Source organism: Pristis pectinata, chromosome 26, assembly GCF_009764475.1.
Source record: "Pristis pectinata isolate sPriPec2 chromosome 26, sPriPec2.1.pri, whole genome shotgun sequence".
NCBI classification, from domain to species: Eukaryota; Metazoa; Chordata; class Chondrichthyes; order Rhinopristiformes; family Pristidae; genus Pristis; species Pristis pectinata.
Genome location: NC_067430.1, coordinates 9,390,173 through 9,414,832, shown reverse-complemented (window position 1 = coordinate 9,414,832; position 24,660 = coordinate 9,390,173). Strand labels below are relative to the sequence as shown.

Sequence of the window (24,660 nt, the reverse complement as noted above, 5' to 3'; positions counted from 1 at the left end):
AGATGGTTACTGAATGACTGCATTCATATCCTTGTAGCACATTATGAGTGTGATTACGTGGTGGTGGGGGTGGGAGAGGGGTTGAAGTTGTGTTGTAGAACATGGGGGGGAAGGGTAGGTTGCTGGGAGTAGATGTGGCATATCTATTGATTAATGAGTCCCCTTATCTGACATGTTTAGTTTGCAACATTTTGTGGATATGTATGTGTATTGTGTTTCAAATTAAGATTATTTAGGGAGCCATAGAGCAGAGAAGCAGGCCCTTCAGCCCACCACGTCCATGCCAACCATCAATTACCCATCTAATCTCATTTACCAGCACTTGGTCCATAGCCTTCTACGCCTTGGCAATTCAAGGGCTTGTCCAGATGCTGCTTCAGTGTTGTGAGAGTATCTGATTTCACCCTTTTCTCAGGCAGTGCATTCCAGATTGCAACCACCCTCTGGGTGACAAAACCTCCTCCTCACATCCCCTCTAAACCTCTTCCCCCTTACCCCTTATCCTAAATTTATGTCCTCTAGTTTTTGACACCTCTGCTGTGGGTAAAGGTTTCCTAGTATCTACCCTATCTATGCCTCTCATAATTTAGTATAACTTGATCAATTCTCCTCCTGCTCCAATCCTGGTGAATCTCCTTTGCATCCTCTCCAGTGCAATCAAGTCTTTCCTATAGCATGGTGACTATTACTTGCTTATTACAGCACAAAAAGAGGCTGTTGAGCCCATCAATCCATTCCCCTTAAGTTTCCCCTGGAGCCTCTCTCTCACAAAGGCCCATCAGATGCCCTTTGATTCTTTGCCACTTAGCTACAGTAAGGGGTCATCCAGAGTGGCCATTTAACCTACCATCCCACATGGCTTTGGGATGTGGGAGGAAACCCACACAGTCACAGGGTGAGGATGCAGATGCAAACTCCACATGGATAGTACCAGAGGTCAGGATCGCACCCAGGTCCCTGGAGCAGTTCTACTGTTGCACCTTAACATTGTGCTATCATTTTTGATGGGAATCCTAAGGACATTCATTAAACTGCTAAGGATATTGAAGTAAATTTCAGGTGATGTGAGAATCATCTGACTAAAACTTGTGTTTAGAAGAATGTAAGTAGATGTCACAACACCAACAACTTGCATTTAGAAGCAGCTGAAGATGGCTGGGCGTAGGACACTGCCTTGAAGAATTCCTGCTGTGATGTTCTGGGCTGAGATGATTGATTTCCATATTCTTTGGATGAGGTATGTTTTCAACTACTGGAGTGTTTTTCCCTTGATGCCCATTGACTGCAATTTTACCAGAGCACCTTGAGGTCAAGGGTGGATGTACTCACCGCTTTGGGCAATGTTTGGACCAAAGCTGTTATGAGATCTGGAGCCGAGTGGTTCTGGTGAAATGCAAACTGGGCAACAGTGAACAGACCAGAGACACGACAGACGGCAGATGCTGGAATGTGGAGCAACCCAAAAGGCTGGAGGAACTCAGTGGGTCGGGCAGCATCTATGGAGGGAAATGAACAGTCGACATTTTGGATTGACTTCGTCTGAACTGAAAGGTAAAGGGGAGGTAACCAGGATAAAAAGGTGGAGGGATGGAGTGGAGGTGAATAAATACCGCGTGATAGCATTGTCAGCAAAACCTTCCTACACTTTGCTGATAATTGAGAGTGGGCTGATTAGGGGTGGTAATTAGCCACAGCTGAATTGTCCTGTTTTTTTTGGGGACACCAACAAGCCATAGGAAGTTCAGCCGCAAGCTGTCTACATTGTCTCCAACAAGCTGTCCTCCGTCCAACTTCCCACAAACCTGCAAATAATTGATGATCCTTTTAAATAGCACAGGTCTTGTCTCTGCTGTCAGATCTGATTTCCTGTGCCTGGCCCACCCTGATTACTCCTACTCGAGTTAGTTTCAAATGGGTGTGTCACACGATCATTGATGTCACCACTTACATCTCTATGTGGCCCCAGATCTACGGACATGAAGCAATTGTAAAAATGACGTAGAATCTTTCTTTATGCACCCTGGGCATTATATACTATTGATCGTAATTCACAATCAATTTACCAGTTTGGTTGAGTCCATTTGAAAAAAATATGTAATTGCATTTCATGACCTATGACCCCCTAGTTCTAAACGTTCCAGCCAGAGGAAACAGCCTCTCATCAGTCACTTGTCAAACCCTCTGAGAATTATTTTTTACATTTTAGTAAATCAACACCCATTCGCTGAGCTTGGAAGAAGTTAGGACCATTCTACAATCTACAGTGCACCAGTTTAATTCTAATGATTTACAGGAGCCTTAGGTATAATTATATGATTGTGGAAATATCCAAGGAGCCTGTTTCTATGCTATTTGACTCTGAGAACATGTTTCCTGTTAATTCCTCCTAACAAGCAGTTAGCAAACAGAAATAGTAATGACCCTGAGAGAGTACATTAAAACACATTATCAAGCAAAATATTCAGAGGAGAAAATACAGGAGAATGCATTAAATTTAAGCCCAGAAGTTGGATCTGTTAGCCATCCCCCTTTTTGATTGTAGAACAGAATGGTTTTACCCTGAGTGGATCCTGATAGCAGTCATTTCCGGGTAAAATCATGCAGACAGGAAACTCGCCCACACTCGCATGTGCAGTTTATCTTAACATGTCAGAAAACAAGGAACATATTGCGATGAGATTCGCCAGGAACAGTGAGCTCCAAAACTCATAGCCTTAATCCAAACAAGGACCAAAGAGCTGGATTTCAGAGGTGAGGTGGAGTTGACTGCTCTTGACGTGTTTGGTTCAGAGTGTGGTATCAACAAAAGCGTCTCCAATCTGTGTCTTTGATGCAGCATCTGCCAGTGTTAGATTCCATGCAGTCGAAGAGTTATACAACAGGGAAAGTGGCCTTTCAGCCCATCGAGTCTCTGCCAACAATCTAGCACCCATTTCCAGTAATTCCACACGAATCCAATTTTGTTCTCCCCATATTTCCATCAATCCTCCCCAGATTCTAGCACTTACCCACCCACTAGGGGCAAGTTAGAGTGGCCAATTAACCTACCAACCCACATGTCTTTGGGATGTGGGAAGAAACAGGAGCACCTGGGGAAACCAATCCAGTCGCAGCAAGAAAGTGCAAACTCCAGGCAGACAGCACCAGAGGTCAGGATTGAAGCCATTGGTGAAGCTATGAGGAAGCAGCTTACCAGCTGTGCCACTGTGCACCTCCCAGGGCACCTCAGGATAATTAAACACCATCGGTGGTTGTTCCAGCACTGTCCACAGCCCTTATCAGAGCTGCAGAGTGCTTCAATCATGCACTGGTCATATCTCACCTCACAGTGACGTGGGGCCAGTCGTGGCACAGGTTTGATCAAGGGAGATGATCACACAGGGTGTGTCCACACCCACAGATCATCAGGTCCCTCCCTCCCATGTTTCCCTGACCTCTACAGTAGCTGATCCCTGGAGAGTGTCCCTGTGATGTCTGACACTATGTGCATTGATCAGTGGAGCAAAGTCGTAGCATCTGGGTTCTTCACATACAGCAGCCGTCAGGAACCAAGGAGGTCCTGTTTAGTTCCCGAGTCTGGGAGTAAGCCACCATAGTGCTGCTTTTTAGGCATTTTTTCCAATCTCACAATTCTTTCTGCTAGAGTTCCAGTCAGACAGCCCTATACAACAAAAAGGGGATGTCCAGTTTCTCAGGGTCAGTTTCCATTCTAGTGAATAATGAACAAGAGCCATTGACACATTTAGTGCAAGTACTAGTATGCATTAATGGAATAAATTAACCCTCAATATGATTTCTAATCCTTCAAATATTTTCCTGTACATTCCCCTTGAGGCCATCAACTCAGTGTTTTGAGTGCATACTCATCAGTGGGTAGAACAATGAGTAACCAGAGCTCATGAGAGTTTTCCTTTGATAAATAGGAAGAGAATTTCCTGTTTTCAGTGGGGTGGGTCTTATCTGAAAATACTGCCAACATATAGTTAAGACAGCATTGTACAGTAAAATTGAATCGAGATTTAGTGGAAAAGTACTGTATGAAAAAGAATTTAAGAAGCTTTAGTATATGAGAGATCTGTTATATGTCTGCTGCTGCAAATAAGGTGTCGCCAACATTTTTGTCATAGTTCTGAAAGGAAAATGTAAATAATTGTCAGATTCTTGGGATTTCAATGCTTTGTTTTATGTTCCACTCTTCAGCAAAAGCTATCACAACCAAGAAGATGACGTGCCATTTAAAACAGGCCCCTAAAATTTACATTTCGCAGGAAAAGAAAGAATGATAATTTTCTACACCACCTTTCACATCCTCAGGATTCTCCAAAATGCTTTACAGCTAGTCAAGCACTTCTGCAGTGTAGTCACTATTGCAAGATAGGAAGGGGATTCTTTCTGCACGGTGAATTGGTAAACTTAATGGCTACAAGCGAAACAAAGCAACCCATGTTATCATGAAACCCAGAGGCTTTGAAAAAGAGATGGTCATTCAGATCCATTGCTGAGAAACAAATGGGTCCTTCGTATGTCCCATTGGGTTTCACCCATTGCTCTGTGTGATTGAACTATGATGTTGCCCCAGCAGATTTTCCCCTCCAGCTTCAGACATGTGGTCACACTTCATACTTGCCCAATTAGTTCAGCACTGACACAGTTGCAAGTTTGATATTTGCAGAGAAGGGAATAGATACTGCTATATATCTATACACAGTAGGTATTGCGGACTGCATCTCACTACTTAAAGGCAAGGACAGCCTTGAAGGTCTCTGGACTCCACTGTAATGGCAAAGTTTATCAGTGTCAAATTCACACACCTATATCTGCTTCCAATCCTGCCATTAAATTCTCTTCCACAAGCCTGGATTATCTGTTAACTAATGGTGTTTCAAGCATACAGCAGTGCCGGGAAATTCATCCCAGAGGAAGTCATAGGGAGAGCTGATGATGCTGTGGGTTGGGAGTCAGGGGTTGGGGAGGGGGCAAAGAAGAGAGGTTGACTTTCTTTCCCAGAAGAATCAGTGTGGATGTTTAAAATATTCTGGCAGTTTTCATGATTCATGATTTTGCGGGGGTTGAACAGATGAATTGTTCTGTGAATTGATTTGGTGTGATTCTTTCAGTCAATGCTCAGTATAAAAATGCTGTTAGCAAGGCCAGTGCTTATTGTCCATCTCAAATTGCTCTTAAGAAGTGATGATGAGCCACCTTGAGCCTATGAAGCCATGTGGTGAATGTACTCCCACAACACTTTTACCTGGGAGCTCAAAGATTTTGATATAAAAACAGAAAATGCTGAACACATTCAGCAGGTCAGGCAGCATCTGTGGAAGGAGAAACAGAGTTAACGGTTTTAGTTGAGGACTTTTAATTGGAACTGGGAAAGAGAAAAAACAAGTTAGTTACAAGTTGCAGAGAGGGATGGATAGAACAAAGGGAAATGTCTGTCATGGGGTGAGCTGAAGGTTGCCATAAGCTGTCAGTGAGAGATCTAGTTGATAGGCTAATGAGGGCAATTAGGGAACACAAACAAAGGAACTTATAATAGCTGTGAAGTACAGTACACAACGGTAGGAAATGCCCATCAGATCAAGCAGTATTAGTGGTGAAAGGAAAACCAAGTTAATATTACGGGTGAATAACCTATAGCCGAACTGGCCAATTCTGATACAGAGAAAGCAAGTTACATGAAATTGTTGAATTCAGTGTTGAATCTGGAAGACTGCAATATGCCCAGACAGAAGATGAGGTGCTGTTGCTTAAACTTAAGTTGGACCCCACTAGAATAGCACAAGAAGCCACAATAAGACAGGTCAGAGTGGGAGTGGGATGGAGAATTAAAGTGACAGGCAACTGGAAGCTCAGGGTCAGACCTGTGAACTGAATGCTCAACAAATCACTTTGAGTATTCCCAGATTATCTTGCATTTATTCAAGTTTCATAATGAGTATTCATATCAACCACAAGGACGTACTGTTTAAGATCACAATAAGCATCAGGAAACAACGTATTCTTTTACTTACCACGATTTGCCCATTTATGCACCAGCTCTTTTCGTGCACAGAGAGCTGCAGAATAAACATCAGAAAGTGGTTACACTTTAGCCTAATGCAGAATATCTCCCCAACATTTTCCAAGAACCCCTTTATTGCTGCTTTTGCTACCCAATAGAACCATCTGATCACCTTCACCAGTAACCCAAGGGAGGCAGCAAATGCCCAACTTGCAAGACGTATCTGATCTTGAGAGTTAATAAAATATATTCCTGTACAGAATACCAGCACCTAATAGGGAGAGGGGGTTCAGATGAGGGGAAACTTAGAAACTTAAGAAGAAAGCGTGGTAGGGTGGCAAAATGGGTAATGATAACCAGTCTGTCAGGAAGCCAGAGAGCGTGCAAACATAACGGTATCCCTCTGATTAGAATCAGAACAGGCAAAATTTCTTTCCCCTCCTCCACCCACCTCCATCTGCCCATCATCCACACCCTCCTCCCACTGGTACGCCTGTCCCACTGTTCCCACCTGCCCTCCCCACCTCCCTCATTTGATTCCAGGCTCCACCTTCCTCTCCTATCAGATTCCATCATCTTCAGCTCCTTGTCCCCTCCACCTATCACCTTCCAGCCTCTGTCCCTATTTCCACTCCCCTCTGCTCCATCTGCCAATCACCCCTCCTCACCTATATCCACCTATCGCCTGCCAGCTCTTGCTCCACCCCTTCCCTCCACCTCTTTATACTATCTCCCCTCCATCTTTCAGTCCAGATGAAGAGTCTCAAACCAAAACGGCAACTGTCCATTTCCATTCATAGATGTTTCCTTCTGCATCTTGAGGGTTAGGTCAATGAGTTATAGTGAGAATACAGCAGGGAAACAGGCCCTTTGGCCTACTGAGTCCATGCTGACCATTAACCACCCATTTACACAAATCCTACCCTGAACTATTTTATTCTCTACACATTTCCATCAGCTCCCCACAGATTCTACCATTACCTAGACCTCAGGGACAATGTGCAGAGGTCAATCAACCTATTAATCTGCTTGTTTTGGGAACACTGGAGGAAACTGGAGCACCCAGGAAAAAATTCATGGGGTCACAGGGAGAATGTGTAAAGTCCACACAGACACCGCCAGAGTTCAGGATTGAACCTGAGCTGTGAGGCACTGTCACCCATTGCCAAAAACCAAACATTAACACCTTTATATCTGAATGCACATTGTATTTGTAACAAGGTGCATGACTTAATGGCACAACCAGAAGTAAAATGAGCACGATCTGACAGAGACATGATTACAAAATGGCTAAAGCTGAGAATTAAGTTAAGAAGAGATGGGCAAAATGGAAAAGTTGGTCAGTAACCCTGATTATAAAGAATGGGATAAAGGGGTAGAAAGAAAGGATCTTGGGTCAGAGAATCAGTTTGGCAGAACCACAGAACAGCAGGGGAAATGTATGTAGTGCCCCAAGAAGAAATTAGAGTATTGTATAAATCAGGAAACTAGAGGCATATGGAACAAGATTATGCAAAAATAAGGGAGGACTGTCAAAATAATCTGGACAAAGCAAATTCTCAGTTTGGAGGATGAATTCACGAAGTGAATAAGAAATTGCTTTCTCAATCAATATATTGAGGAAACAATGAGGGAATGACACTATTTTAGATCGAGTATTGTGTAATGATACAGAGTTCATAAATAATCTGCTACTTAAAGGGCCTTTTAGGGAATAGTGATCATAATATTATAGATTTCTTTATAGAGATTGAAAGTGACTTAGATCGTTCTCATACTAGGCCCTTACATCTGAACAAAGCAAAATACAAAGATATCAGGTGCGCAAATCAAAAAAATCTAGAGAAGCTGGCTGAAATAAAAATAGAAAATGTTAGAAAAACTCAGCAGGTAAAGCAGTGTCTATGGAACAAAAATTAGTTAATATTTCAGGTCTGGGACTCTTCATAAATATTGTGAGTTGGCTATGGTGGGCAAGGATGCTACATTAAAAGGTAGGAGGGTAAACTAGCCATGAGTAACATTTAATGAATTAGAACATAGGTTACAAGCAATAGATCACTTTAAGGCAAACAAAACAGGAAAAGTGGTCTAGTCATGCTATCGAGAAGAGTTAAGGTTCATATAAATACAAGAAAAAGATTATTATATTGTAAAAAGAAGCAGTAAGTGTGAGGATTGGGAAAATTTGTTTGAATCTATTATTACGAAAATCGTTACAGAACACTCGGAAAATGATAATTCAGTTGGGCAGAGTCAACATGGAGTTATGAAAAGAAAATCATGTTTGACAAGTCTATTCAAATTTTTGAGGTTACAACTAGAAAAGTAGATTGGGATGAACCAGTGTGTGTGGTGTATTTTCACCTTTAGAAGACCTTTCATAAGGTGGAGACACAGGAGACTCCAGGTGCTGGGATCTGGAGCAAAAAACAAGCTGCTGATGGAACTCAGTGGGTCAGGCAGCATCTGTGGAGGCAGAGGGATATTTGACTTCTCAGGTCCTGAAGCTTTGCCTTCCTCCAGAAGCTTATTTTTAAACCTTTGATAGGGTGCTGTACAAGTGATTATTAAATAAAATAAGAGTGCACAGTTGTTGTGAGAAAGGTTCTTTTGGTATCTTAAAGATAAAGGTCTGGACACACAGTCTTTGTAATTTAAAAATGGTTTATTAACAAAGACAAACGTGGGACAGAATGAATGGGAACAGATGCACACTCACACACTCTCAGGCATGAGATCATGAATGTGGAGGGAAATCGCGACAGAGGGTGAGGTTCACACACACACACACACACACACACACACACACACACACACACACACACACACACACACACACAATAACTGGGTACAAATGATCAAGGAATAAACTATACAATGTTTGGACACCCTGATTCTGGACAAACATTGGCTCTTTGGTCTCGGGAGTCCTTAACTAACTGCCCTGAAGTACTGCACAGCTTACCTCAACATCCTCGGACACAGAAAAAGAGAAAGAAAAACCAAACATGCAGCACTTTTATGCTGCTGGGGGACTGGGTAGCCCAGCAAGGACAAAGGTGTTTTAAACAGGCCAGTCCGAGTGGTCCAGCAAGACAAAGGTGTTTACCTAATGGGGCGGAGCCAGACCCCTGATTGACAGTGGTATAGCTTCCGACCTGATAGGCAATGCTATCATCCGAACATGGGGGTCAGTAGTGTTGTCACTGTCATCTGACCCCTGGCCTTTCATACTACAACAGTATTGGGGATAATATACAGTTGGGGAATGAGAGTTGTTTAAGGGACAAAAAACAGAGAGTAGGAATAAACATGTTCTTTTTGGGTTAGAGACTATGATTAAGTGTGTGCTGCAGGGGTCTGTGCTGGGATGTGGAAATCAAAGGTATTATATCCAAATTTGATGGTAATACTGTTACGAACCAGCAACAAAAGAAACAGACTGAGTCATGATTCAGTGTTAAAAACTATCTTATTAATAACTATTTATGATAATAAGAAAAATAAAAGTAAGAATGTTAGAAGTAAAAATGTTAGATGTTAAACGTTAACCCCAAAACTAAACTGTGTGTGTGTGTGTGGCAAATTCCCAAACTCCAGGTCCAGGAATGGTTCTTAAAGTTCAGTTCAGCAAGCCATAACGTGAAACGTGAGCAAAGGCTTCTTCAACAACCACCGTTGTCTGTAGATAAGACATAGATGTAGAGAACATAGAGAGAGTAATTATGAAATCCAAATGTTCCACGATGGAACCCAAATGACACCTCAGTGTTTACTCGGTAGTGACTTCCTCACCCCGAAAAGCATCCGAATCGTGGTCGTCCACACAAATACCTGTTTCCTTCTACAGGTCAGCAACAAAATGAACTCCACCAGATTACTCCCAATTTCCATACGTGGATTGTAGTAACAGACACAGTTATTGTTTCTCATCCACCAATAGAGAAACTAGCAGGCTGGTCTCCTCCCCTCTGACTGACTTCGACTGACTGTTTCAAAAACGCCATTACATCCTTTATCTTCAGTTGACGTAAGCACGCCACACACACACACTACTAACTCTGTCTTAAAGAGACATTCACTGAGTCCATAACAATACAAATCTAGGTGGCAGTGTGGCTGTCAGGGGGACTCAGAAAGGTTTTGAGGGATAGGGACAGTTTAAGTGACGGAGAGGGGCATGGGAATGGAAAAAACTGTGGTAAGATGTGGGACCATACACTTAAGTAGAAAAAAATACAAAGTGCATTTTTTAAATGGTGAGACATTGAAAGGTGTTCGTGTTCAAAAAGTCCTGAATGTTATTTGCACAAATCAGTGGGATGTGCGCAAAGGAATCGCTGGAACCGGGTCGCCAAAGAGTTTAAAGGGAGCATAGGAACCAGGGCCCCAGTGAGTGGGAAGGGAACGCAGCATCATCCGTGAGTCATAGGGATTTCCGAATAATCAGATCGCGGATTATCGGAGTTTTACTCTGTGATCATCCTTTGATAGGGTGACCAGATCAGTGCAAAATATTCCTGATCTTGGCTCACCAGGGGTCTGTATAGCTCACTTCCCTGAGAATGGCCAAGGAGAGATCCCTTAAACAACATTGAGACTGCTTCCCCATGTATAGTAAGTGGACGACAATGTTGCTGCCTATTAGGGCAGCAGGGGCTGTGAAGCCCAGAGGTTGTTGAAGGGAGGAACCACGACAAAGATTTCTCAAAGCAAGCATATCGCAATGGTATTTTTTTCACGATTTCCAATTTGCGACAGCACCCGTTTAGCACAACAGATATGCCAACAGTCTAAATTTGTAGGCAGGAGAGTGAAATGATGATAGTACAATAGTAAAAAGGATCCAAGCAGGCAAACAAGATAAAAGGTCAAAATTAATGGCATTTTATCTCAATGCAAGAAGCATTCACAACAAGCCAGACAAATTAGCGATACGTGTGTTTGCATTAATAGCTATTACAGCAAGATGATTGCCAGGGAACCGAGGTTGGGAAATGACATTTATACAGTATGATATATTTCAAAAATAGAGGAAGAATGGGAAAGGGGGAGTGGAGCTGATAATAAAGATGTCATATAGACAGTAGTCAGAAATGATCCAGGCTTAAAGGTAGAATCAGCATGGGCAGATATAAGAAATAAGTAGAGGCAAATAACACCCGTTAGGGGAGATTTATAGCAAGCACAATTAGAATAACATCAAGAAATAACAACTGATAAAGATAGTGTCATAATTCTGAGGGACTTTAATTTTTGTAGAGAGTAGACCAATTAAGTTGATCGTCAAGTCCATTCTGGCTGAAATTGATGGATTATTGGAATCAGCACATGTGGCAATTGTAAAAGAAAATGCTGAAGTAAGATTACAGAGGGGCACAATCCTGCTGCCGTTTCTTATTTTCTTATTGTATGTACCTTTAAGAAGTGAGTGTAACATTGTTGTATCAGAACCGCTGGTTTGTTCTGAGTTATTGCCTTCAAAACAGATGTTATGTTTATAGCTCTATCTCTGTTCTTGGCTTTTGCAGACAGCAATACAAAGGAACCTATCCTGTCCATGGGAAGTGGTGCACAGGTTTAGAAAGGGAATTCCAGGGAGGCGAAGGGTTGGTTGATGATGTGGTGCGATCGGAGATGTTGGAGGTATAGGATGCTAGAGTTGGAGGGGACACACAAGTTCCTGGAGGGTTTGAAGTTGTGAAAAGGCATACTTTAAATGCTATGTAGGGGCAAATAGTATTGGTATGGGTTTATTATTGCCACTTGTACCGAGGTACAGTGATTCAGTGCAGTGAAATGCAGATAAAAGCTGAAGCATCTTTGCCAAATGATTCTTTTTTTAATATTCATTCAAGGGATGTGGACTTCCCAGGCTGAGCCAGCAGTTAATTGCCCATTCCTAGTTGCCCTTTAAGAAGGTGGTGGTGAGCTGCCTTCTTGAACCACTGCAGTCCTTGAGGTGTGGATATACCCACACTGCTGTTAGGGAGAGAGTTCCAGGATTTTGACCCAGTGATGGTGGAGGAACAGCGATATATTTCCAAGTCAGGACGGTGTGTGGCGTGGAGGACAACTTCCAGATGGTGGTGTTCCCCATGCTTTCGTTGCCTTTGGCCTTCTCGCTGGCAGAGGTAGAACTTACTTGTGCAAAAGAATCTGCCTACTCCAAGCTATTGAGATCCCTCCCTGGTTTCAGAGTTAGCTTGGTATACTGAGCTGGTTCCTAAATTAAGCATGAAGCTGCAATGCTTCAATGAGAATGTTTCGGATATACTAAGCACCTTGAATGACATGTATTGCAAAAGGCAATTCTTCCAAGTTATCGCTGTGTAAAGCTAGAACTTGTACTAATTAATACATTTTTAAGTGTGGAATAATGTGTAATTAAAATAAATTGTAGTTTCTCAAGTGAAACCAGCAAGTGATTAGTACATTGAAGGAGATATTCAGTGCCATTTCTTACCAATGCTAGAAAATGACAGCCTAAAACATCACACTCTGTGTGCCTCTTCAGTAACAGATATATTTCCATTTTCATGCTGCTTTTACATTTCAAATCCCATTCGGGGAGCATGGATGTTGTAAAGCTTTTTATTTCGTCTTTCTTTCTGGTAAATCCCTTGAGTGATTTTTTTATTTTGTTTAAATCCTTACCTGTAAGAACACACACCACACAGCTAATGGAATCTAATGAAAGAAAGGCTTGACTTTTTATGTCCGTTTCCTGACACCAAGACAACTCTAAACGTTTCTCAGCCAGTGAAATATTCTTTTGAAGCACAGTTGATATTGAAATTAGAAAATACAACCACACGTTTGCTCACACCAGGCTCCCTTGCCCACCTTCAGATGATATGTTTTAGGTGATGTTGGCCAGGTCACTGGAGAGAAAGGTTCTGCTCATTGTAGGAGTAACACCTTTTTTCAATTGAAAGACTACTCCTCTGACCAGCTTCAGAATAAGAGTCATTCATTCAGATGGAGCTGAAGAGGAATTTCTTCTCTCCGAGGGTAGTGACTCTTTGGAGTTCCCTACCCCCAAGAACCATGGGGGCAGAGCCATTAAATATATTCAAGGCAGAGACTGACAGATATTTAAACTACAAGTCAGTCAGTGGGTATAGAGAGAGAGCAGGAGAGTGAAGTTAAGGCCAAGATTAGATCAGCCATGATCTTATTGAATGGAAGGGGCTGAGTGGCTTAATCCTACTTCTGTTCCTCATGTTCTTATGTTTTGACAATGCAGCAATTCCTCAATAAAACACTGGAATATCCATCTGGATCTTGAGCTCAATACTCCTAGCCAACTTCTAATTGAGTTCTTGGCAATGTATCTTGCTACCCAAGGATTTTAAAAATGGTTTCTATGGTCACTCTGAGTATCATTCACTTAAACTCTGTTATTTTTCTGGAGCCCCATCATCCTGCTAAAAAATATTATATTTATTATTGATTAAAATTATTTAATCAAGGTTCCTTAAAATGTTTCTCTTTTTAATTATTTATGTGTCCCTGATTTAGCCAAAAGCTCTTCCATTCCTATAAGTTGGGACCACACAGATACTAGTCAGAATCACAGAACTGTGGAACTTTATGGGACAGACAGTGACTGTTCTTCCGACTGTGTTGATGCCAGACAGAAGAGAACCATTTAGTGTAACCATGAATAGCAACCCTTGCTCTCCTTGTTCTATATCTAATGTTCTTATAACGGAAGCAAAGTCATTTGTGAAGCAGGTGGAGATGGATGCTTGTGTAGGCTGTAGGCTGTAAAGACCCTAGCTTGTATTTACTGTGATGCAAAGGATTTTGCTTGTATGTAAAAGAGCTAAGTAATGCAGATGATAGGAATGTGAAATAAACACTGTGAATGCAGGGAAATTCTCAGTGAGCTTGTACATAAGATAAGATCTCTTTATTAGTCACGTACATCGAAACACAGTGAAAGGCATCATTGCATAGAATGTTTTGGAGGCAGCCTGCAAGTGTTGCCACACTCCTGGCGCCAACTTAGCATGCCCACAGCACCTGACCCATACGTCTTTGGAATGTGGGAGGAAACCGGAGCACCCAGAGGAAACCCACGCAGATATGGGAAGAACGTACAAACTCCTTACAGACAGTGGCCGGAATTGAACCCAGATTGCTGGTGCTGTAATAGTGTTATGCTAACCACTACACTACCGTGCTGCCCCATTATTGGTTGTAAAGCACTTTGTTTGCATTTTATTGGTTGCAAAGCAGTTTACTTTAAAGTTACTGTAAAGCTCATTGCTTGCATATTGTTGGTTGACTTTAAACCACTTATTGGTTTTAAAGAGCCTTGCTTGTATCTTACTTCCTATAAACTACATTATTGGTTGTAAAGCACATTGCTTATGCCTTTTTTAAATAGTAAATAAGTGAATATTGAGACTCGAGACTGCAGATGCTGGAATCTGGTGCAACACACAAACAGCTGGAGGAACTATGGAGGGAAATGGACAGTCAAGATGAAGGGTCTCGACCCGAAACATCGACTGTCCATTTTCCTCGGTAGATGCTGCCTGACCCGCTGAGTTCCTCCAGCATTTTGTGTGTTGAACATGAATATAAATATGGAAGCTTGTAGGCCATGGAATATGCAGTGTGTAAGGTCTTGAACATCGAATGGATGGCACAGTGGCACAGATGTTAGTGCAGCTACCACATTGCTCCAATGGTATGGGTTTGATCCTGACTTATGTGACTGTGTGGAGTTTGCATGTTCTCCCTGTGACCACATAGGTGCTCAAGATTCTTCCCACATCCCAAAGATGTGCTGATTGGTAGGTTAATTAGCCACTGTAAATTGCCCATTGTGTAGTTGGGCAAGGTGAGGTTGAGAGATAATAGGTCAGAGGATGATGTGGGCGAATGGGATTGAGGGGATTGCTCTGAGCTGACATGGGCTGAATGAAAATATTGGAAAAATTGTAATTGGTACAATAATGCCCTATAGTTGCTTATAGTTTCAACATCTGGACAATTTTGATGAGTGCTCATTTCACTGTTGCAAATTTCTTGGAATATTGTGATGTTCCAAGAAACTGTGATATTCCACTTCTCGGAATTACTTCCAACTCTCACTGTCTAAGCATGTCCTGTGTTCAGTTCATTGTAGGAAGGATGTGGAAGCTTTAGGGAGGGTGCAGAGGAGATTTACCAGGATATTGCCTGGATTGGAGAGCACATCTTATAAGGATAGGTTGAGCGAGCTAGGGCTTTTCTCTTTGGAGAGAAGGAGGATGAGAGGGGACTTGATAGAGGTGTACAAGATGGTGAGGCATAGATCGAGTGGATAGTCAGAGACTTTTTCCCAGTGCGACAATGGATAACACGAGGGGACATAATTTTAAGGTGATTGGAGGAAGGTATAAGGGGCATGTCAGGGGTAAGTTTTTTTAAACAGAGAGTAGTGGGTGCGTGGAACACACTGCCTGCAGAGGTTGTGGGGGCAGATACATTAGGGACATTTAAGAGACTCTTAGATAGACACATGAATGATAGAAAAATAGGGGGCTATGTGGGAGGGAAGGGTTAGATAGATCTTAGAGCAGGATAAAATGTCGGCACAACATTGTGGGCCGAAGGGCCTGTACTGTGCTGTAGTGTTCTGTGTTCTATGGTGGAGTGAATCTTTGGATGAATGCCAGAGTGTAGGTGTTGCATGTAGACCCATACAACGAGAGCAGCAGGGGACAAAAGGGAGAGAAGTTAAGATCAAATTCAAGACCAAACATTACTGAGTCCACTCCTGTGGGATTGGGTGCTGATGATGTGTGGCGATTGTTGACAAAGTTACTCCACAAGAGTCACCTGTAGCAGAAAGTCAGAGACATCCCAACCAACATTCAAGGCTGGAAGGAAGTGGCAGCATTGACAATGAGAGAAAGCAGTTACTAGTTAAACTCACAACTCGGTTGTATGCAGACAATCCATAAGAACAGAGTGAACCATCATCCTCGGCCCCAAGGGACAACTGAAGGAGGAAGACAGAGTGTGAAGAGGATGAGAGATTAAGGGAACTCCCATTCTTCTTAACACTGGGGATTTCTCAAACAAATATGAAGAAACCAATCAACATGTCTCTGATATTTTATTTTGCCAAGTCAAGCTATTACATACAGTATGTGTCAGTATTTACATACTATTATACCTGTTTTTCAATAAAAACCTATAATTCCTAGAGAAAGGAAAGTCCACAGTCTGTCAAATTTGCCTTTTCCTTTTCTCCTTGCATGATACAATGTTGTGAATTGGTCATCAAATTAAATTTCAATCAATTACTCAAACATAAGCAAGACTTGCATTTAAATAGCATCATCTCTGGGCTCAGGATGTCCCAAAGCACCTTGCAGCCAATGAAGTGCATTTGAAGTGCAGTCCCTGAAGAGGTAGCCAATTTGCAGCTTCAACAAGCTGCAATATAATAATGACCAGACCATCTGTTTTTATTACATTGGCAGAACAATAAATATTGGCCAAGACACAGCAGCCGAGACGCAGAGCAAGGAAAACTCCAGCAGTGGAGATCAATGAGATCCAAAATTCCAAAGAGCACAAATTTGGACTTCTTTAAAAATACAAAATCCCAACAGCAAACTTATAACTTTGTGCTAAATTATTACACTTCAGTATAATGTACTTGGATTAAGATAGGAACAGGAAATTGCCTTCAAGTTAAAGCTTATCATTGTCATAGGCATACACACCCAGGGTATAAATGCCATGAAAATTAGCTTCTTGCAGCCGCAGCACAGTAATTTACAGGATGAGGACAAACATAGGTTAACATGAACTTAAATTAACATGAATTCTACCTAAATTACACATGTGCAAAATAAACAACAGAACAAACATAACAAAAAATACTCTTTCTTATCTCATGAAGGACATAGATAGGGGTGAATGCAGCCAGCGCAAGGGCTCGGTGGGGAAGGACGACAGTTTAGGGTTCTTCTGCCACAGGAGAAGGAGGGGCAGGGTCAGGCGAGGAAGCCCCTCAGATGTTGTAAATATGGGATGGGATTGGGGTATCACCCCAGGGAGCCACGCGTGTGGCATCGGTGCTGTGTTTTTTATATATAAAAAGGTAACACTAAAAATGGAACTGTACACGAATGTAAAGGTTTGAACTGTTTTATTATTGTATATAGTTTCTTTTATTATGAATAAAGTTTATTTTGATTAAAAAAAAGTGGTTGAGGCAGGTACAATAACAACTATTAAAAGACAGTTGGACAGGTACATGGATTGGAAAGGTTTAGAATGTTATGGGCCAAATGCTGGCAACTGGGACTAGCTTGGATGGGGCATCTTGGTCAGCATGGACCAGCTAGGCCGAAGGGTCTGTTTCCGTGCTGTATGACTCTTTGACTATGACTCTATAAACATAACAACACTAGTGCAAGATTGAGAGAGAGAAAAAAGTATATAGTCTGAGACAGTGTTAAGTTTTTAAGCTTTAAAACTTTGAGGCTTTTCTGTGGCATTGCTTAAAACAACAGCTGTCATTAACGCAGATAAAAATATTTTAACATGTGATATTTCCAAAGTTTATTTGGAAAATAAATGTGCCACTAAATTAAAGCTGCAGTTGAAGAAGCTGAAGATATTGACAGCCTTGGAAAGGAATTTTGTGCACGTCATTATAATATTAAGCTGTTCTGTTTCCTGTTATCTATCTGATGGTCAGATGTTTCTCATTTACCAAACAGTGCTTCACTTTCTTTCAGATCCTCCAGATTTCATTGATTGTTGTTGAGTTCTCTCAGTCTAACTCTGGCGTTGTACCTCAAAACAAACATCACCCAGTGGATATTGCCAACCAGGTATCTGAATCAATTGAGATACTCTGACGCAAGCATCCTGGAGCAAAAATACAGGAGCAATGAGAAATTTTTTTCTAATTCCTTTGAATACTTCCATTTGTTAGTTATAAAAAGAAATCAGACACAAGAAAAAGAGGCTATTTGACTGATAGACTGTAATCATCAGTTGGGTAATGAAGGGCCTGGAAGTGGGTGTGGTGGTATCATTGTTAGGTTACCAGTGGCCGGACATTTGACCTAAGGGCATAAGTTTAAATCTCTCTGCTGCTCCTTCCTGTGGACTTTCTCCAGTGGTGCTGCCATCATTTTCCTTTGTGGCCTTTTCAATGTCCGTCCCTTGTGACAAAACTGAATGGATTTTAAGTGGTTTTAATCAAACCCAGGTGCAACCAAAATCATATCCTCAGTGGAAACTTTGGCAAATGTGCTGCTGTTAGTCCTTAAACTTCACAGTATGAGAGAGCAAGAGAGAGAGAGAGATTTGAATATGTTAATCCTACTCAGATCCTATTGCAATGTCTCAACATTTCTCCTTGTGGGTGGAGGGGTAGGCTGGGTTTTGGGTGAGTGGGAGACAGAGGTCTGATGGGTTTTGGGTTAATGGGAGACAGTCCCCGTGAGGTTACATTCAGTGGGAGACAGGGTCCCCGTGGGTTAGGGTCAGTGGGAGACAGGGTCCCTGTGGGTTTAGGGTCAGTGGGAGACAGTCCCCGTGGGTTTAGAGTCAGTGGGAGATGGTCCCCATGGGTTTAAGGTAAGTGGTAGATGGTCCCCATGGGTTTAGGGTCAGTGGGAGACAGTCCCCGTGGGTTTAGAGTCAGTGGGAGATGGTCCCCATGGGTTTAAGGTAAGTGGTAGATGGTCCCCATGGGTTTAGGGTCAGTGGGAGATGGTCCCCGTGGGTTTAGGGTTAGTGGGAGACAGGGTCATGTCATGAGCTCATATGCTCCCACTCCCACAGGACGAATCCATCTACTCAGCCAGGAGACATGTACTGGGATCCACCAACATGCTGGCTGAATGCAGGAGACTGCGATCTGCTGACATCAGATAGCTCTGGGCAGTTAGCTGAGGAAGTTGCTGAGGCTTTCTGGGAGAGGATCGGGGATCCAGCTGGGCCACGGGCTCTGGGCAGCCGGGATTGAGGGGTGGGGTGGGAGCACCATTCGGCAATTGGAGTGCAGCCACAAAGGGGGTGAGAGGCAGCAGTCAGGGGAAAGCCTCACTCTGGGGGAGAGTGAGCAGCCAGCAACTGGAGAGTGGCTGAGAGAGAGGGAAGAGGAAGGGAGGAGGAGAGACAGAGGGGGGAGGCTGAGGGTGGAAGGGCAGTATTGGGGGGGGGGGACTGACAGTGAGATCAGTTCAGAGTGTAGGCGAACAACAAGGAGACTGGAGGCAAGATGATGCACGTGTGTATGTTTCGACATGTGTCTGTGTCTAAGTGTGTCTGTGTGTGTGTGCTTGTATGTGTGCCTGCCTATGTGTGGACATATGTATTTGTGCATATGTGTTTGCGCCTGTGTTTCACGTGTGTGTTTGTGTCTGTAGGTATGTGTGTGTCTTTGTATGTGTTAGTATATGTGTAAGTTTGAATGTTTTTGTGTCGGTTTGTGTTTGTGTGTGAATGCCTATGTGAGAGTTTCTGCATATAAGTGTCTGCTTGTGTATGTATGCATATGTGTTTGTGTTTTTGCATTGGTGTGGTTTAGGGCAGGCACGGTAGTGTAGCAGTTAGTGTAACGCTTTACGAGCGCCAGTGACCCAGGTTCAACTCTGGCCACTGTCTGTCAGGAGTTTGTACGTTCTCCCCGTGTCTGTGTGGGTTTCCTCTGGGTGCTCCGGTTTCCTCCCACATTCCAAAGACGTACGGGTTAGGAAGTTGTGGGCATGCTATGTTGGCACCGGAAGCATGGTGACACTTGCGGGCTGCCCCCAGAACACTATGCAAAGAGATGTATTTCACTGTGTGTTTTGATGTTCATGTGACAAATAAAGAAATCTTATCTTATATCTTGCATGGGGGTATTTTTTGCACGTGTCCATACAGTGAGTGTCTGTTTTTGAATGTGTGTGTTTGTGTGTGAGTGTGGTTGCCTGTGAGTTTGCTTGTGTGGATTGACACAAGATCAGGTGGTAGCTGTTGTTCAATAACTACTCCACGTTAAAAGATACACAGACATCTTCCACTCTCACAAATGGAGTGGAAGCAATTCAGTACTGGCCACGAGGGACTGCCTGAGCAGAAGAAGAAAAAGTTATTATTTTCCCTGAACAAACTTGATTCAGAGAGGAATCCAGTCACACACTTCAAAGATAAGAAGCCTGTATGACTGGATCAGTATCTGACTCCAAGTTACTCAAATTCTGTCAAGAATGCTGACTGGGTATTACTCAAGCAGATTCAGAGCACCGTTTTAGTTTCAGATCTTCAGAGATGCATTGAGCCAGGAAACAAACCCCTCCAGTGGCAGTGCATGGTGGCTCCACAAGCTGCACAGCAGTCACTAGGCAACAGGTCTCCAACCCGAGCCAGTGATCTCTCCCACTAAACAAGACAGGGGCAGCAGGCAAAGGGAATACCACTGCCTGCAAATTCCCATCCTGAGTCACACGCCATCCTCAGTTGGAAATACAAGCCCATTCCTACACCATCACTGGGTCTAAATCCTGGAACTCACTCTGCAAGAGCCCCGTGGGAGTACCTCCACAAGAAGGACTCCAGAGGTTCAAGAAAGCAGCTCACCACCACCAGTCATGCAGGGTGCTTTGCCGAGGATGGTTCAACCATCTTGAGAGTTAGTGTGTACTACAGCACAGAAGCAGGCCCTTTGGCCCATCAAGTGCATGCCAACCTCCACCACCCATTTACACTAACCTTCCGCTAATCTCATTTTATTCTCTCCCTTGTTGGAGCAGCACTCATCCAGGAAAGTGAAGAGTGTTGCATCGCAGTCTTGACTCAGCGGTGGAAAGGTAATCAGGAAGTGAGACATTTATCGTAATATTTGTGTGGTTGGTCCAATTGACTTCATGATCAAAGGTGATGGTGAGAGACTATGAATCTAATGGCACGGAATTTCAAAATACAGGGGTGGAGGAGGACAGTGGTTAATTTCTCTTTTGTTGGAGGTATTCATTCCCTGACAAAAATGTTATTTCCCACAGCAGTCCATGGGTGTATCCTGTCCACGTCCTACACCAGGCAGAGCTGGACTCTATTAGATGAGGAGTTGCAAATGGAACTACACAGTATGGAATTGTCAGCAAACATCTGCACTTCAGATGAAGCAGCAGAAGATGTTTGGCCATAGGGCACTGTCCTGCAGAATGCTTGTAGTACTGTCCTGTGACAGAGATGATTTGCCTCCAAAAACCAGAACCATTTTAGCTTGTAGCAAAGAACAAACTGTTGAAAGATTCCAACGGGTCAAGCAGCATCTGTGGAGGCAAAGAAACGGTTGATGTTTCAGCTTGAGACCCTGCATCAGGACAGTTATTTTGTGCTAGTCATGACTCCAGCCATTGGTGTCTATTGACTTTAGTTATTCTTTATGTCAAACCCGGTCAAATGATGTCTTCAACACAAGAATAGTCACTCATGTCTCATATATGAAATTCTGCTGTTTTGTTCATGTTTGGACCAAGGCTGTCCTGAGGCTTGTAGTTGACTGATGAAGAAGAAATTGACCACACTACATTTGTCCTACCTTTTCCAGGGCAAAGCCAGATAGCCTTCCACATAGGTTTATAGTTGTACAGGATCTGCTTGTTAGTTCTGGGGCATAGTCTCAGCACCACAACCATTGCTGCATTCACAGCTAATTCCTGATATCATGTCCAGTGATTCCAATTGACTGAAGCTTTGCTCCAGTGATGATAAAGGCTCATAAGAGGTGAAGATGATTCATCCTTCATCCCTGCTAGTTGAAGATGGTTGCAAGCACTTCAACCTTGCCTTTTGCACTCAAATGCTGGACTCCATTTTGGAGCCCCCACTTCCCATCAGTTGGCTATTCCTCCTCCATTATTCATGACCAGTTGTGGCTGGGCTGCAGAACTTTGATAGATTTGTTAGTTGTGAGTTCACTTACCTCAGTATATTGCATCCTACATCTGCAGTTTAGCATGACTATAGCCCTAGGTTGTAGCTTTGCAGATTAACGTGTCATTTTTAGCCATGTCTGGTTCTACAGCTGGCATGCTGTTCTGTGCTCTTTGTTGAACCAATGCCCTTCACTTGACTTGATGCCAGTGTTGGAGTGAGTAATCTGCCAGTCCATGAGGGTGGAGATGGTGGAGGAATACAGTGTTCCACCTCCGATGGCTCTCAGCGTCACAGTGATGTCCAATAGTGAGCTGTGGGATCTTTACTGAACCCTCCCATTTTGTACTGACATAGTATCACACAAATGATGGAAGGCATTCTCTGTGTGAATATGGACTTTTGTTTCCATAGGAACAGAGTGGTAGACTTCTACCAATGGGCAGATGCGTCTTTTTTTTAAGGACAAGATCAAGTCAATCTAGCTCTCTGACTGGTTCTCTCACAGGCCACTGTAGTCTCAGTTTGGCAGGACTCAGGCATCTCTGAGTGGTGATGTTACTGGGCTACTGCTGGTGACGGACATAGACACCCATTCTCGGTACTTCTTCCAACTGACGTTAAAGTTGGATGTGCTCTGGTACATCAGCTAAGGCAGAGCGACTGCAGAAAGTTTCCTTGTCCATCTTTTGACATATAGTTCACCCTGAACTTTGTCTGCAATGTATTCCATTGCAAAAAGAGGAGCTTCCAAAATGTTGTTAAATAATTGCATTAATTACTTTCTTTACTCTTCTGTTCAGCACAGAGAGAATGTGTCAGTGCCATCAGGGGTGCCATTCTCTGACTGAGATCCCAGTTACCTATAACTCCTGTTGAAATTGCTAAAAAAAAAAGGTTGCATTGCTTTATTCAGAAGTGCAAAGATTTTTTCTGGTGTCCTGGTCATCATTCCAACCCCAATCTAGGGCAGATCCCCTCGCTGCTGTTTTTGAGATCTCACTGTGTGGAAAATGTTTGGCACATTCCTGACTGTAGTCACTGCACTTTACGCAACTTCACGGAATGTGAAGTTGCATCAGGTGGTTCTGAGTTATAGAAATACCTCACATTCTACCATTGTATTAACAATGCACAAGAATGTGTGAGGTTACAAGTGATAACAGATGCCTCCTTCACATCTCTCTTATCATCTTCCAGGTGCTGGTAAAATTCAAACAAAGATTACCAAATGCCTACAAAGATATGACATTGGCTGTGTTCAGTGTTACCTCAGATACCCTTGGTGTGAGTCTGAAGTTCTGAGATTCAAATTCCACTCTGAGATCTCAACACATACTCTACCAATACACTGCAACAGAGCTGCACTCTTAATTCATGGATGAGGTATTAAATCTGGCCCAGTCTGCCCTCCCAGATCCAATGGCACCATGTGAAGAAGATCAAGGGTATTCACCCTAGTGACCTGACTGGATTTATCCCTTAATGACGTGTCATTATTATGTTACTATTTGTGGGATCGTACTGTGTATAAATGGACTGCAGTACGTCCTACATTTAACAGTAACCATATTTTGGGAGTATTTCATTGATCATAAGTAGACCTTCAGTTTTTCAGTTTAACTGATGGGAGACTAAATCTATGATCAGATTACAGTGTTTTTTTTTAGTACAGCAGTCTCTAAGTGCAACATCCATGGAGTGGGTAGGGAAGTGATTTTAATTTTATTTTGAATCTTCATTTGTTTAATTTAGCTTCACGGTTAAATTCTCTTAACCATTTGGTTTTAAGTTGCGGTGATGTCAAATGGTACACAAGCAGTCATTAGTCTTCCAGGTGAATGGATAACCAGCTGGAACTGATTAATTGAATCAGGTTTCCTGGGAAACTGAATGTGTGCTGCCATCTAAAAGCCTGGTATTTGATTAACACAGCATTCTGTGAGCACAGTGTCCACAGACTATGGACCCCGCTGAGTAAGGGGCTTTGGTGGAGTAGGGAAAAATATGACAGAATTAAATAAATTGATTAAATAAATAAATATTTTAAGACAGACATGGCAGGGCAGATGATGTGCTGTGACTGTAGTATGTGGGACTTGATAGAAGTAATTGCATTTCCCAGCAACAGCAGACAGAGTGAGATTTAATACCTCATTGAGTGTCTGCAGTTTCTGGAGTTTCAGCTTAGAGTTGATGAGACAGAGTCTGAGAATTGAACACTGAAATGCATCAGGGAGGGAAAATATTAATCTGACACTTTACTTCAGGATGCAGTCACATTCCTCAGACTAAGTACTGTTGGACTGAACGGTCAAGAGACAAGAGGGTGTGACAACAACTGAGGCAGGAATGGGGATCCTAGGGGTAGTATTGCAGGAGTCTCAGCCTTTGACATTGTCCAATGTGTATGAGGTTCTTGCAGCCCATGTGGACAAGAGCAAAGACTGCGGGGGGAATAAGCAAACTGATCACAGTACTGTGCTACATGGGCATTCAAGTGGGCAGTGAAAAGAAATGTCATGGTAATAAGGACAGCATAGTTAGGGGGAGAACTACTGTTCTCTGCAGCATGAGTCCCAAAGGTTGTATTGCCTGGCCTGTGCTGGGGTTAAGGACATCTCCTCAGGGCTGGAGAAAAATGGAATAGGAGGGGAAAGCTCCATTTGCTCTGGTCGGTGTGGGAATCAATGACCCAGACTGGATGAAGGAGGTTCTGAAATCCAGGCAACATCCTGGTGAATGTCCTCTAC

The 24,660-nt window shown here is 42.8% G+C and overlaps 1 protein-coding gene across 2 annotated transcripts in view; it reads left to right on the top strand.

The window, feature by feature from the left end:
* Nucleotides 1–24,660, top strand: part of LOC127583286 (endothelin-converting enzyme 1-like) — a 251,969-nt gene that overhangs the window by 41,599 nt on the left and 185,710 nt on the right. The window contains exon 1 of one of the 2 annotated variants that reach the window (XM_052039080.1): nt 2,696–2,751. The exons of the other annotated variant lie outside the window; for it this stretch is intronic. The gene's annotated coding sequence lies outside the window, so the exon portion shown is untranslated. Of the gene's footprint in view, nt 1–2,695; nt 2,752–24,660 lie in introns of those variants that run through there. 2 annotated transcript variants of the gene reach the window in all.